The sequence below is a fragment of the Schistocerca piceifrons genome, chromosome 9, assembly GCF_021461385.2.
Source record: "Schistocerca piceifrons isolate TAMUIC-IGC-003096 chromosome 9, iqSchPice1.1, whole genome shotgun sequence".
Lineage (NCBI taxonomy): Eukaryota > Metazoa > Arthropoda > Insecta > Orthoptera > Acrididae > Schistocerca > Schistocerca piceifrons.
In genome coordinates this window covers 103,358,307-103,371,178 of record NC_060146.1, presented here as the reverse complement: position 1 = coordinate 103,371,178, position 12,872 = coordinate 103,358,307, and the positions used below count along the sequence as shown (strand labels likewise).

The 12,872-nt window shown below is 38.2% G+C and overlaps 1 protein-coding gene across 1 annotated transcript in view; it reads left to right on the top strand.

Moving 5' to 3' along the window:
* LOC124716926 (X-ray repair cross-complementing protein 5-like) overlaps window positions 1-12,872 on the top strand; it is a 132,283-nt gene that overhangs the window by 29,390 nt on the left and 90,021 nt on the right. The gene's annotated exons all lie outside the window — the stretch shown is intronic.

The following is a 12,872-nucleotide window of genomic DNA, read 5'->3' as shown; positions in this document are numbered from 1 at the left end:
GGACAAATACTACCACCACCAGATATGATGAGCCTGCTAAGATTGCAAGTTTCTACCAGTTTTCGAATTTATTTACATTGTGCTTATTTAAATGCTACCGTATCTGTAGCGTTCAATAAATCCAATATAATTAAACTTTGAAACTTCCCAGAAATCTGTCTCTTGTGAAGGTACAGGCCGGTTCTCTTCCTGCTCACGCAACTACTTGAAAAGAAGTCTATCCTTTACCTACAATAATATTCCTTCGTAATCCAGCAGCTCTGAATCACATTTAACACTATATAAGACTGAAAACAGCCGACCAGTTGCAATGGATAAAGTAATCTTTACCTAGGTTTCGACAGATTTAAACCTGTCTTCTTCAGAAGGCGGCCTAAGGACAATGAACATCGTAGTTTACATTAAAAGGTATGAAATTTAAGTCAAGAATAGGGTTTAACACATATTAGAGAGCTCTTGTATTACAAAATATGAGAAGGACGCATGGTACTTACAGTATTACATTAATAGGGAATGATGTATCATTGTCGTTTTTACAAATATCTGCATAGATCCATTAGTCCAAAACAAAATATAGCCCTGAAAATAGGGTTTGTCATGTAAATAAAAATTAGTACATGGATGTAGCAGAGCTCATAAGCGACTGAGTATAATCGGCCAGCGTAGTTACACTGCGGCCAGGGCAGGTGGCGCTCATGTCGCGAACTATGTGCCGATTGGCGTATTAAAGCAACGTGTAAAATATCAATATTCATAGCGTCCTTAGATAAAGTGACAATAAAAAGAAGGAAGGTGTTTAACACTCCCGTTATAACAATATGGGAGCCTTGGTCTCATTAACATAGATACATACATCAAAAGGCAGGTGGCGCTTACGCCGAGAGTTACACACAGTGGCATATATAGCCAGAATCTAAAATTTACATTACAATATTAGTGAAGCACACACACCGTATATAAGTCAAAACTTTAAAACAATCAGTAATGGCTCTTAAGACAAAATTACGAACCCTGGTCCACAATCCAGTTAATACACATTCTCAGGGAGCCAAGGTTTTAGAGTCAGAGAAAAATCACATGAGGGCCAATGTAGTGGCAGCCATACATCATGAGAAAACCACATTATATAAAGGGTAGTGAGCTTAAAGACTTGAAAGTGTATTATAGCTTCCTGCGAAAATAGACTACTGAGGTTACCAGCATTAATGTTATACCATAAACAGTACAGGTTTAAAGCCTTCGAAAAATTGTCTACAAGCAAGGATCAACTGGTCGTTCAGTATATTACCGTCTTTGAGCTCTAGATGTTTAAAAATTTGTAACTCTTCCCACAGATCTAGTCTACGCCCTTTGACTTGTCTGTGTAGGATAACCGTATCTTCTAACTGTTTAGGCGTATGGCCGGCTATCAAGAGGTGTTCAGCAAAAGTTGTTGTTGTTGTGGTCTTCAGTCCCGAGACTGGTTTGATGCAGCTCTCCATGCTACTCTATCCTGTGCAAGCTTTTTCATCTCCCAGTACCTACTGCAACCTACATCCTTCTGAATCTGCTTAGTGTATTCATCTCTTGGTCTCCCTCTACGATTTTTACCCTCCACGCTGCCCTCCAATACTAAATTGGTGATCCCTTGATGCCTCAGAACATGTCCTACCAACCGATCCCTTCTTCTGGTCAAGTTGTGCCACAAACTTCTCTTCTCCCCAATCCTATTCAATAGTTCCTCATTAGTTATGTGATCTACCCATCTAATCTTCAGCATTCTTCTGTAGCACCACATTTCGAAAGCTTCTATTCTCTTCTTATCCAAACTATTTATCGTCCATGTTTCACTTCCATACATGGCTACACTCCATACGAATACTTTCAGAAATGACTTCCTGACACTTAAATCAATACTGGATGTTAACAAATTTCTCTTCTTCAGAAACGCTTTCCTTGCCATTGCCAGCCTACATTTTATATCCTCTCTACTTCGACCATCATCAGTTATTTTGCTCCCCAAATAGCAAAACTCCTTTACTACTTTAAGTGCCTCATTTTCTAATCTAATTCCCTCAGCATCACCCGACTTAATTAGACTACATTCCATTATCCTTGTTTTGCTTTTGTTGATGTTCATCTTATATCCTCCTTTCAAGACACTGTCCATTCCGTTCAACTGCTCTTCCAAGTCCTTTGCTGTCTCTGACAGAATTACAATGTCATCGGCGAACCTCAAAGTTTTTATTTCTTCTCCATGAATTTTAATACCTACTCTGAATTTTTCTTTTGTTTCCTTTACTGCTTGCTCAATATACAGATTGAACAACATCGGGGAGAGGCTACAACCCTGTCTTACTCCCTTCCCAACCACTGCTTCCCTTTCATGTCCCTTGACTCTTATAACTGCCATCTGGTTTCTGTACAAATTGTAAATAGCCTTTCGCTCCCTGTATTTTACCCCTGCCACCTTTAGAATTTGAAAGAGAGTATTCCAGTCAACATTGTCAAAAGCTTTCTCTAAGTCTACAAATGCTAGAAACGTAGGTTTGTCTTTCCTTAAGCTTTCTTCTAAGATAAGTCGTAAGGTCAGTATTGCCTCACGTGTTCCAGTGTTTCTACGGAATCCAAACTGATCTTCCCTGAGGTTGGCTTCTACTAGTTTTTCCATTCGTCTGTAAAGAATTCGTGTTAGTATTTTGCAGCTGTGACTTATTAAGCTGATAGTTCGGTAATTTTCACATCTGTCAACGCCTGCTTTCTTTGGGATTGGAATTATTATATTCTTCTTGAAGTCTGAGGGTATTTCGCCTGTTTCATACATCTTGCTCACCAGATGGTAGAGTTTTGTCAGGACTGGCTCTCCCACGGCCGTCAGTAGTTCCAATGGAATATTGTCTACTCCGGGGGCCTTGTTTCGACTCAGGTCTTTCAGTGCTCTGTCAAACTCTTCATGCAGTATCATATCTCCCATTTCATCTTCATCTACATCCTCTTCCATTTCCATAATATTGTCCTCAAGTACATCGCCCTTGTATAGACCCTCTATATACTCCTTCCACCTTTCTGCTTTCCCTTCTTTGCTTAGAACTGGGTTTCCATCTGAGCTCTTGATATTCATACAAGTTGTTCTCGTATCTCCAAAGGTCTCTTTAATTTTCCTGTAGGCGGTATCTATCTTACTCCTAGTGAGATAGGCCTCTACATCCTTACATTTGTCCTCTAGCCATCCCTGCTTAGCCATTTTGCACTTCCTGTCGATCTCATTTTTGAGACATTTGTATTCCTTTTTGCCTGTTTCACTTACTGCATTTTTATATTTTCTCCTTTCATCAATTAAATTCAATATTTCTTCTGTTACCCAAGGATTTCTACTAGCCCTCGTCTTTTTACCTACTTGATCCTCTGCTGCCTTCACTACTTCATCCCTCAAAGCTACCCATTCTTCTTCTACTGTATTTATTTCCCCCATTCCTGTCAATTGCTCCCTTATGCTCTCCCTGAATCTCTGTACAACCTCTGGTTCTTTTAGTTTATCCAGGTCCCATCTCCTTAAATTCCCACCTTTTTGCAGTTTCTTCAGTTTTAATCTACAGGTCATAACCAATAGATTGTGGTCAGAGTCCACATCTGCCCCTGGAAATGTCTTACAATTTAAAACCTGGTTCCTAAATCTCTGTCTTACCATTATATAATCTATCTGAAACCTTTTAGTATCTCCAGGGTTCTTCCATGTATACAACCTTCTTTCATGATTCTTAAACCAAGTGTTAGTTATGATTATGTTGTGCTCTGTGCAAAATTCGACCAGGCGGCTTCCTCTTTCATTTCTGTCCCCCAATCCATATTCACCTACTATGTTTCCTTCTCTCCCTTTTCCTACACTCGAATTCCAGTCACCCATGACTATTAAATTTTCGTCTCCCTTCACAATCTGAATAATTTCTTTTATTTCATCATACATTTCTTCAATTTCTTCGTCATCTGCAGAGCTAGTTGGCATATAAACTTGTACTACTGTAGTAGGCGTGGGCTTCGTATCTATCTTGGCCACAATAATGTGTTCACTATGCTGTTTGTTGTAGCTTACCCGCATTCCTATTTTCCTATTCATTATTAAACCTACTCCTGCATTACCCCTATTTGATTTTGTGTTTATAACCCTGTAGTCACCTGACCAGAAGTCTTGTTCCTCCTGCCACCGAACTTCACTAATTCCCACTATATCTAACTTCAACCTATCCATTTCCCTTTTTAAATTTTCTAACCTACCTGCCCGATTAAGGGATCTGACATTCCACGCTGCGATCCGTAGAACACCAGTTTTCTTTCTCCTGATAACGACATCCTCTTGAGTAGTCCCCGGCCGGAGATCCGAATGGGGGACTATTTTACCTCCGGAATATTTTACCCAAGAGGACGCCATCATCATGTAATCATACAGTAAAGCTGCATGCCCTCGGGAAAAATTACGGCTGTAGTTTCCCCTTGCTTTTAGCCGTTCGCAGTACCAGCACAGCAAGGCCGTTTTGGTTATTGTTACAAGGCCAGATCAGTCAATCATCCAGACTGTTGCCCTTGTAACTACTGAAAAGGCTGCTGCCCCTCTTCAGGAACCACACGTTTGTCTGGCCTCTCAACAGATACCCCTCCGTTGTGGTTGCACCTACGGTACGGCTATCTGTATCGCTGAGGCACGCAAGCCTCCCCACCAACGGCACATCCATGGTTCATGGGGGGGTCAGCAAAAGTAGAGTTGTGAATATTCGCTCCTTTTTTACCTAATAGATGTTCTTTATATCGTGTTTTCACAGCTCTGCCTGTTTGACAAATATAATATGAGGGGCAGTTATTACAGGTTAGTTTGTAAACACCTGAATTGGAAAACCAATCACTGGCAACCTCTATTGAATGTACAAGATTTCTTTTTAAACTGTTATCTGTAGAGAAGGAGACGTTACAGTTATATTTTTTATTTAGAAGACGTTTAATCCTATACGATATATTACCCAAGAACGGGATGGAAATAAATTTTTTAGTTTCTTTGGTATCCGTGGGAAGGTTATTGCTCAAAGTCGAACAATTTTGGGAAATTTTCTTATGTAGCAAGTAATCGATCATATTCTGATTGCACCCATTATTAGCAGCAATCGCTTTGATGACATACAATTCCTTTTGTTGATCCGCAGGTGATAAAGGAGTAGTTACCATTCGGTGAATGGCGGAATGAAAAAACGCCAGTTTATGAGCTTTTGGATGAGTTGAGTCAGCAGGAATGACATTATCTGAATATGTTTCCTTGCGGAAGATATTGAAATTGAAGGAATTATCCTGTATAGAAATTGTTAAATCGAGGAAGTTAAGTTCACATTTTTTATTTTGAAGTTCTTTTGTGAAGGAAATTTTTTCATGTAAACCATTGAAAATATTGAAGAGATGATCAGTGCCATCAAAAGCAATGATAATGTCGTCAACATAACGTGCGTGATAGCGGATTTTGAGGCGTAATTCTGAACTTTAATTGAAGAACGTTATTTCCAGGGCGTTGATGAAAACCTCTGCTAATATACCGGCGAGGGGGCTACCCATTGCTAGACCCTCTGGCTGTACATACATTTTCCCATTAAATGTGAAATAATTGTATTTTAAAACGACCTTAAGCAAACCAATCAGTTCCGCAATCTGAGTTTCACTTAGTTTTTTATGCTTGAGAAGATTCTTTTTTACAAGGTCTATGGTTTCATCAACCGGGACATTTGTATAAAGGCTGACGATGTCAAAGGACACCAGTCTAGTGTCACGTGTACATCTTACAGATTGAATATTGTTAATTAATTCCTTACTGTTTTTTACAGAAAAATAATTTTCAAATGTGAAAGCATCTTTAATTTTAAAATGGAGGCGCCTAGCAAGTGTGTGATGTGGACTACCTATACCATTCACTACAGGGCGAATCGAGTGATTTTGTTTGTGCAGTTTAAACTGACTTCTGAGCACGGGTGGTTTCAGGTTCATATTTATAAGCCCTTTCTTTTGAAAGTTATTAAACAGGCTGACGGAACTAGCTAAAGTACGTCGGATTTCATTTTGGAGTTCCGCGGATGGATCTACGGTAACCTCAGTGATGTCATTTTCCTCAAAAAACTTTACAGTCTTTTCTATATATTCATTTTTATAAGCCACGACAGCGGTGTTCCCATTGTCACCCTTAGTGATTAAGGCGTCGTGTTTTTTAAGCTTACGATTAATGCTTTTTACTATACTATATTCGCCCAACTGCCCATTAGGAAATAATTTAATTTCTTTTTCTATTATGTTATTACATTCGTAGGCATATTTGACTTGCTCTGTTTTCTCTAATTTCAGGGATTCTAAACCGATTTTAAGATCTACAATGAGATTACAGATAACTGGATATTTATCGAGTTGAGCAGGCAAATTATATATAAGGCCTTTACATAACAAGTCATTCTCAGCCTGCGTAAAAGTAATATTGGTTTTATTTACTATTCTTTCGTAAAATAGGTGTTTGACACTATTATCTGTTGTATTAACACTTTTACTTGTGGTCCTATTGATAAACGTCAACAACTTTCTTTCATGTCTAGCCTTGATTTCTTCTTCACGATTAAAGAGCCATTCATTAATACTATTCCACAGGTGGTCAATTTGAAAATTACAAAGATCTTTAAAGGCTTTAGTTGAAAATAGGTATATACAGTAGGCTTCACTATTAAGAACATCTTTTTTCTTGTACAAATTTACTGTGCTATCCGAAATGACTAAATGCACTAATTTCTTTTTAACAGAAGGCACTTTGTTACACTGTTTAAAGTTTATGTACGCCTTCACATAATCAGGGGTAATGTCTTTATCTAGGCACTACGTGGAACCGTTGCTGTTGCGCAGCTATGTTTAAAATACTGAAATTCCTGCCCACTGAGGTATCGAAAGCTGCAACCAGGTACATGGACATCAAATTAAAAATTGTGAAAGCAGGTATGGCTATTGACTTTAATCAACAGTGCCTAGATAAAGACATTACCCCTGATTATGTGAAGGCGTACATAAACTTTAAACAGTGTAACAAAGTGCCTTCTGTTAAAAAGATATTAGTGCATTTAGTTATTTCGGATAGCACAGTAAATTTGTACGAGAAAAAAGATGTTCTTAATAGTGAAGCCTACTGTATACACCTATTTTTAACTAAAGCCTTTAAAGATCTTTGTAATTTTCAAATTGACCACCTGTGGAATAGTATTAATGAATGGCTCTTTAGTCGTAAAGAAGAAATCAAGGCTAGACATGAAAGAAAGTTGTTGAAGTTTAGTAATAGGACCACAAGTAAAAGTGTTAATACAATAGACAATAGTGTCAAACACCTATTTTACGAAAGAATACTAAACAAAACCAATATTACTTTTACGCAGGCTGAGAATGACTTGTTATGTAAAGGCCTTAAATATAATTTGCCTGCTCAACTCGATAAATATCCAGTTATCTGTAATCTCATTGTAGATCTTAAAATCGGTTTAGAATCCCTGAAATTAGAGAAAACAGAGCAAGTCAAATGTGCCTACGAATGTAATAACATAATAGAAAAAGAAATTAAATTATTTCCTAATGGGCAGTTGGGCGAATATAGTATAGTAAAAAGCATTAATCGTAAGCTTAGAGAACACGACGCCTTAATCACTAAGAGTGACAAAGGGAACACCGCTGTCGTGGCTTATAAAAATGAATATATAGAAAAGACTGTAAAGTTTTTTGAGGAAAATGACATCACTGAGGTTACCGTAGATCCATCCGCGGAACTCCAAAATGAAATCCGACGTACTTTAGCTAGTTCCGTCAGCCTGTTTAATAACTTTCAAAAGAAAGGGCTTATAAATATGAACCTGAAACCACCCGTGCTCAGAAGTCAGTTTAAACTGCACAAACAAAATCACTCGATTCACCCTGTAGTGAATGGTATAGGTAGTCCACATCACACACTTGCTAGGCGCCTCCATTTTAAAATTAAAGATGCTTTCACATTTGAAAATTATTTTTCTGTAAAAAACAGTAAGGAATTAATTAACAATATTCAATCTGTAAGATGTACACGTGACACTAGACTGGTGTCCTTTGACATCGTCAGCCTTTATACAAATGTCCCGGTTGATGAAACCATAGACCTTGTAAAAAAGAATCTTCTCAAGCATAAAAAACTAAGTGAAACTCAGATTGCGGAACTGATTGGTTTGCTTAAGGTCGTTTTAAAATACAATTATTTCACATTTAATGGGAAAATGTATGTACAGCCAGAGGGTCTAGCAATGGGTAGCCCCCTCGCCGGTATATTAGCAGAGGTTTTCATCAACGCCCTGGAAATAACGTTCTTCAATTAAAGTTCAGAATTACGCCTCAAAATCCGCTATCACGCACGTTATGTTGACGACATTATCATTGCTTTTGATGGCACTGATCATCTCTTCAATATTTTCAATGGTTTACATGAAAAAATTTCCTTCACAAAAGAACTTCAAAATAAAAAATGTGAACTTAACTTCCTCGATTTAACAATTTCTATACAGGATAATTCCTTCAATTTCAATATCTTCCGCAAGGAAACATATTCAGATAATGTCATTCCTGCTGACTCAACTCATCCAAAAGCTCATAAACTGGCGTTTTTTCATTCCGCCATTCACCGAATGGTAACTACTCCTTTATCACCTGCGGATCAACAAAAGGAATTGTATGTCATCAAAGCGATTGCTGCTAATAATGGGTGCAATCAGAATATGATCGATTACTTGCTACATAAGAAAATTTCCCAAAATTGTTCGACTTTGAGCAATAACCTTCCCACGGATACCAAAGAAACTAAAAAATTTATTTCCATCCCTTTCTTGGGTAATATATCGTATAGGATTAAACGTCTTCTAAATAAAAAATATAACTGTAACGTCTCCTTCTCTACAGATAACAGTTTAAAAAGAAATCTTGTACATTCAATAGAGATTGCCAGTGATTGGTTTTCCAATTCAGGTGTTTACAAACTAACCTGTAATAACTGCCCCTCATATTATATTTGTCAAACAGGCAGAGCTGTGAAAACACGATATAAAGAACATCTATTAGGTAAAAAAGGAGCGAATATTCACAACTCTACTTTTGCAGAACACCTCTTGGTAGTCGCCCATACGCCTAAACAGTTAGAAGTTACGGTTATCCTACACAGACAAGTCAAAGGGCGTAGACTAGATCTGTGGGAAGAGTTACAAATTTTTAAACATCTAGAGCTCAAAGACGGTAATATACTGAACGACCAGTTGAACCTTGCTTGTAGACAATTTTTCGAAGGCTTTAAACCTGTACTGTTTATGGTATAACATTAATGCTGGTAACCTCAGTAGTCTATTTTCTCAGGAAGCTATAATGCACTTTCAAGTCTTTAAGCTCACTACCCTTTATATAATGTGGTTTTCTCACGATGTATGGCTGCCACTACATCGGCCCTCATGTGATTTTCTCTGACTCTAAAACCTTGGCTCCCTGAGAATGTGTATTAACTGGATTGTGGACCAAGGTTCGTAATTTTGTCTTAAGAGCCATTACAGATTGTTTTAAAGTTTTGACTTATATACGGTGTGTGTGCTTCACTAATATTGTAATGTAACTTTTAGATTCTGGCTATATATGCCACTGTGTGTAACTCTCGGCGTAAGCGCCACCTGCCTTTTGATGTATATATCTATGTTAATGAGACCAAGGCTCCCATATTGTTATAACGGGAGTGTTAAACGCCTTCCTTCTTTTTATTGTCACTTTATCTAAGGACGCTATGAATATTGATATTTTACACATTGCTTTAGTACGCCAATCGGCACATAGTTCGCGACATGAGCTCCACCTGTCCTGGCCGCAGTGTAACTACGCTGGCCGACTATACTCAGTCGCTTATGAGCTCTGCTACATCCATGTACTAATTTTTATTTACATGACAAACCCTATTTTCAGGGCTATATTTTGTTTTGGACTAATGGATCTATGCAGGTATTTGTAAAAACGACAATGATACATCATTCCATATTAATGTAATACTGTAAGTACCATGCATCCTTCTCATATTTTGTAATACAAGAGCTCTCTAATATGTGTTAAACTCTATTCTTGATTTAAGTTTCATACCTTTTAATGTAAACTACGATGTTCATTGTCCTTAGGCCGCCTTCTGAAGAAGACAGGTTTAAATCTGTCGAAACCTAGGTAAAGATTACTTTATCCATTGCAACTGGTCGACTGTTTTTAGTCTTATTACGTGGAACCGTTGCTGTTGCGCAGCTATGTTTAAAATACTGATTAACGCTATATACTATAGTCTGCTCAAGATTAGTTCAGGGTTGACACTTTGTCAGGGAAACGCAGCAGCACAGAGCTGAGTTACCACATCCTGCACGTCTAATTTTACGTTGCATACTATTCAGTGTGCAACTGGCATCACTGCCTTAAGGTAGAGCTGCATGATGTTTTCATTTCAGTTTTATTTGTGGTGAAATTTTAAGATAACATACAGCAAATTTTAAAAAATGGGTCCTGATGATGTTACAGAATTTTTGACATTTGGGATTTTCTTTTTATTTTTTTAATTTTTTATTGGATTAAAGTATACACATTGTGCCAGTGAAATTTTAAGAATATATCATATTTTTATCTGCTCCAAACAAGAACACTCCCTGAGATTTCCAATGCTAAATAATTTGAGTTAAATGCGGCACATGGTGCTGCGCTCCAGTGTCAAAACCTCAGCTACCACCTGTTCGGTTTCGTTGAAAGAAACAATGCACTGTGGCTGTAATGAACGTACTATTACATTTTGTGAGCAAACTTTCTACTTACATGAACATAGCAAAAATCCTGTTAATCGAGGAAACTTATCAGTTTGGAAGAAGGAAAAATAATGGATTTGTTTTGTGCAATAAACACTGAGTTTCTATGATGAACTTCATGTAGGCCCAGTTCCAGATAACAGCTTTCTTAATGCTCAAAACTTACAAAAATATAATTTTGCTATGTTGATACTTAAACTGCACACAGTGAACATTCAACTGAATATGGTTGTAGTTTTTTTTTTTTTTTTTTTTACAACCAAAAAACTTTACTAACATTATTCTTGTCGCTCTCAGGCATACTTGAAGTGACTTTATCACTGGCATTATTTATCAGCATGCCACTTCCCATAGGTTTTTATTATTTTTTTTATTTTTATTTATTTATTTTTTTTTATTTATTTTTTTTTTTTAAGTTAGCTTCATTCTGCCATGATTTTCCCGTGAAGCTCTGTGTACCACTGACAGCTTTCTTCCAATATTCAGAGATGACTCTCCTAACAGCTTCATTTCTGAGTGTCTCAACCAAAATCTCACAGGCAAGGTGACAGCGTAATGACTATGTACTCATATGTTCATATGTTTTCACCAGCTTGTTGATTTCATATGTGGGAAACTGTGGCTTATGGAGAGACATTAGATCTGTACCCTCGAACTTTTTAAATTTATAATTTATTTCATCATTTTGACACTGAAGCCAATTATTTCCTCATTTCACTTTGTTGCTATAGGTGCTTTACAACAACAACAACAGAATTTAATAGCACAATCAAGAAAAGTTGTAGACAGTGTAGGCACATAAGACGCAACTATTTCTCTTGACTGTTGTCATTCAACTTTTGTCTGACCGAGGAAGCTATGTTGAGCTTTTCCACCAAAAAAACATTTGACGCACTTCCTTCTGACATTGTTCAGTACCATCTGCCCTCATAGTGAGTGGTCACTGCAGCAGACTGTCATGCCAGGTGGCCCAAGTTCGATTCCCAGCTGGGTCGCAGATTTTCTCCGCTCAGGGACTGGGTGTTGTGTTGTCTCTTATCATCATCTCATCACCATCGACACGAAAGTCACCAAAGTGGCGTCAACTCAAAAGTCTTGCACCAGGCAGCAGGTCTACCCGACAAGAGGCCTTAGCCACACAACATTTCCATTTCCATTGTTCAGTACCGCACAACACAACAGACAATGCAGGTCATAATAACAGCTAAAATATTAACCTCACAACTGTAAGAAATGAAAACAAAATCTCAGCTTGCAACAAACATTTCCAAAGTACAGCAAGCTGCCTGACACAGCAGCATAGTACAAGTAGGAAGTTTGTACTGAAGATCTGACAACCACAGATCTTGTAATATAATCTGTATGCATAGCATTCCTCCCACGAGAGTGTGACAGCACTGCTTAACTCGTAGCTGGCAATTCTAAAGTAACTGTTAACAGTGTATAGCAAACAGCAGGACATAAACACTGCACAGCTTGTGTTTTACTGCTTGCTCTGATACATACACTATGTGATCAAAAGTACCCGAACACCCCCAAAAACATATGTTATTCATATTAGGTGCATTGTGTAGCCACCTACTGCCATGTGCTCCATATCAGCAACATCAATAGTTATGAGACAATGTGACAGAGCAGAATGGGGGTGCTCCGCAGAACTCACAGACTTCGATTGTGGTCAGTTGATTTGTGGCTGCAGGGGAAATCAGGCTTCCAGTCATACCCCACCGTCCAACCTTCGCTCTGGCAGAAACATCCCATAGAAAATGACCAGATGGGTATGTGCCCACCTCCTGAGGCCCATAACCAGATGTAGAAGTCGTCAGCTGCTGCGGTGTGAATGGGTCCTCCTCCATCGGTAGGACGAGAGGAGGCGAAGACTCCATCTACGGGGGGAGGGGAGGGGGGTAATGTTCCGACTTAAAGTCACATGCCGGCATGATGGTCAAGAACGTTAGAGCAGAGAGGTCTGTGATGTCAGCCAATAGTACGCTGACCTTTCTTGCCGCAAGTGTAACA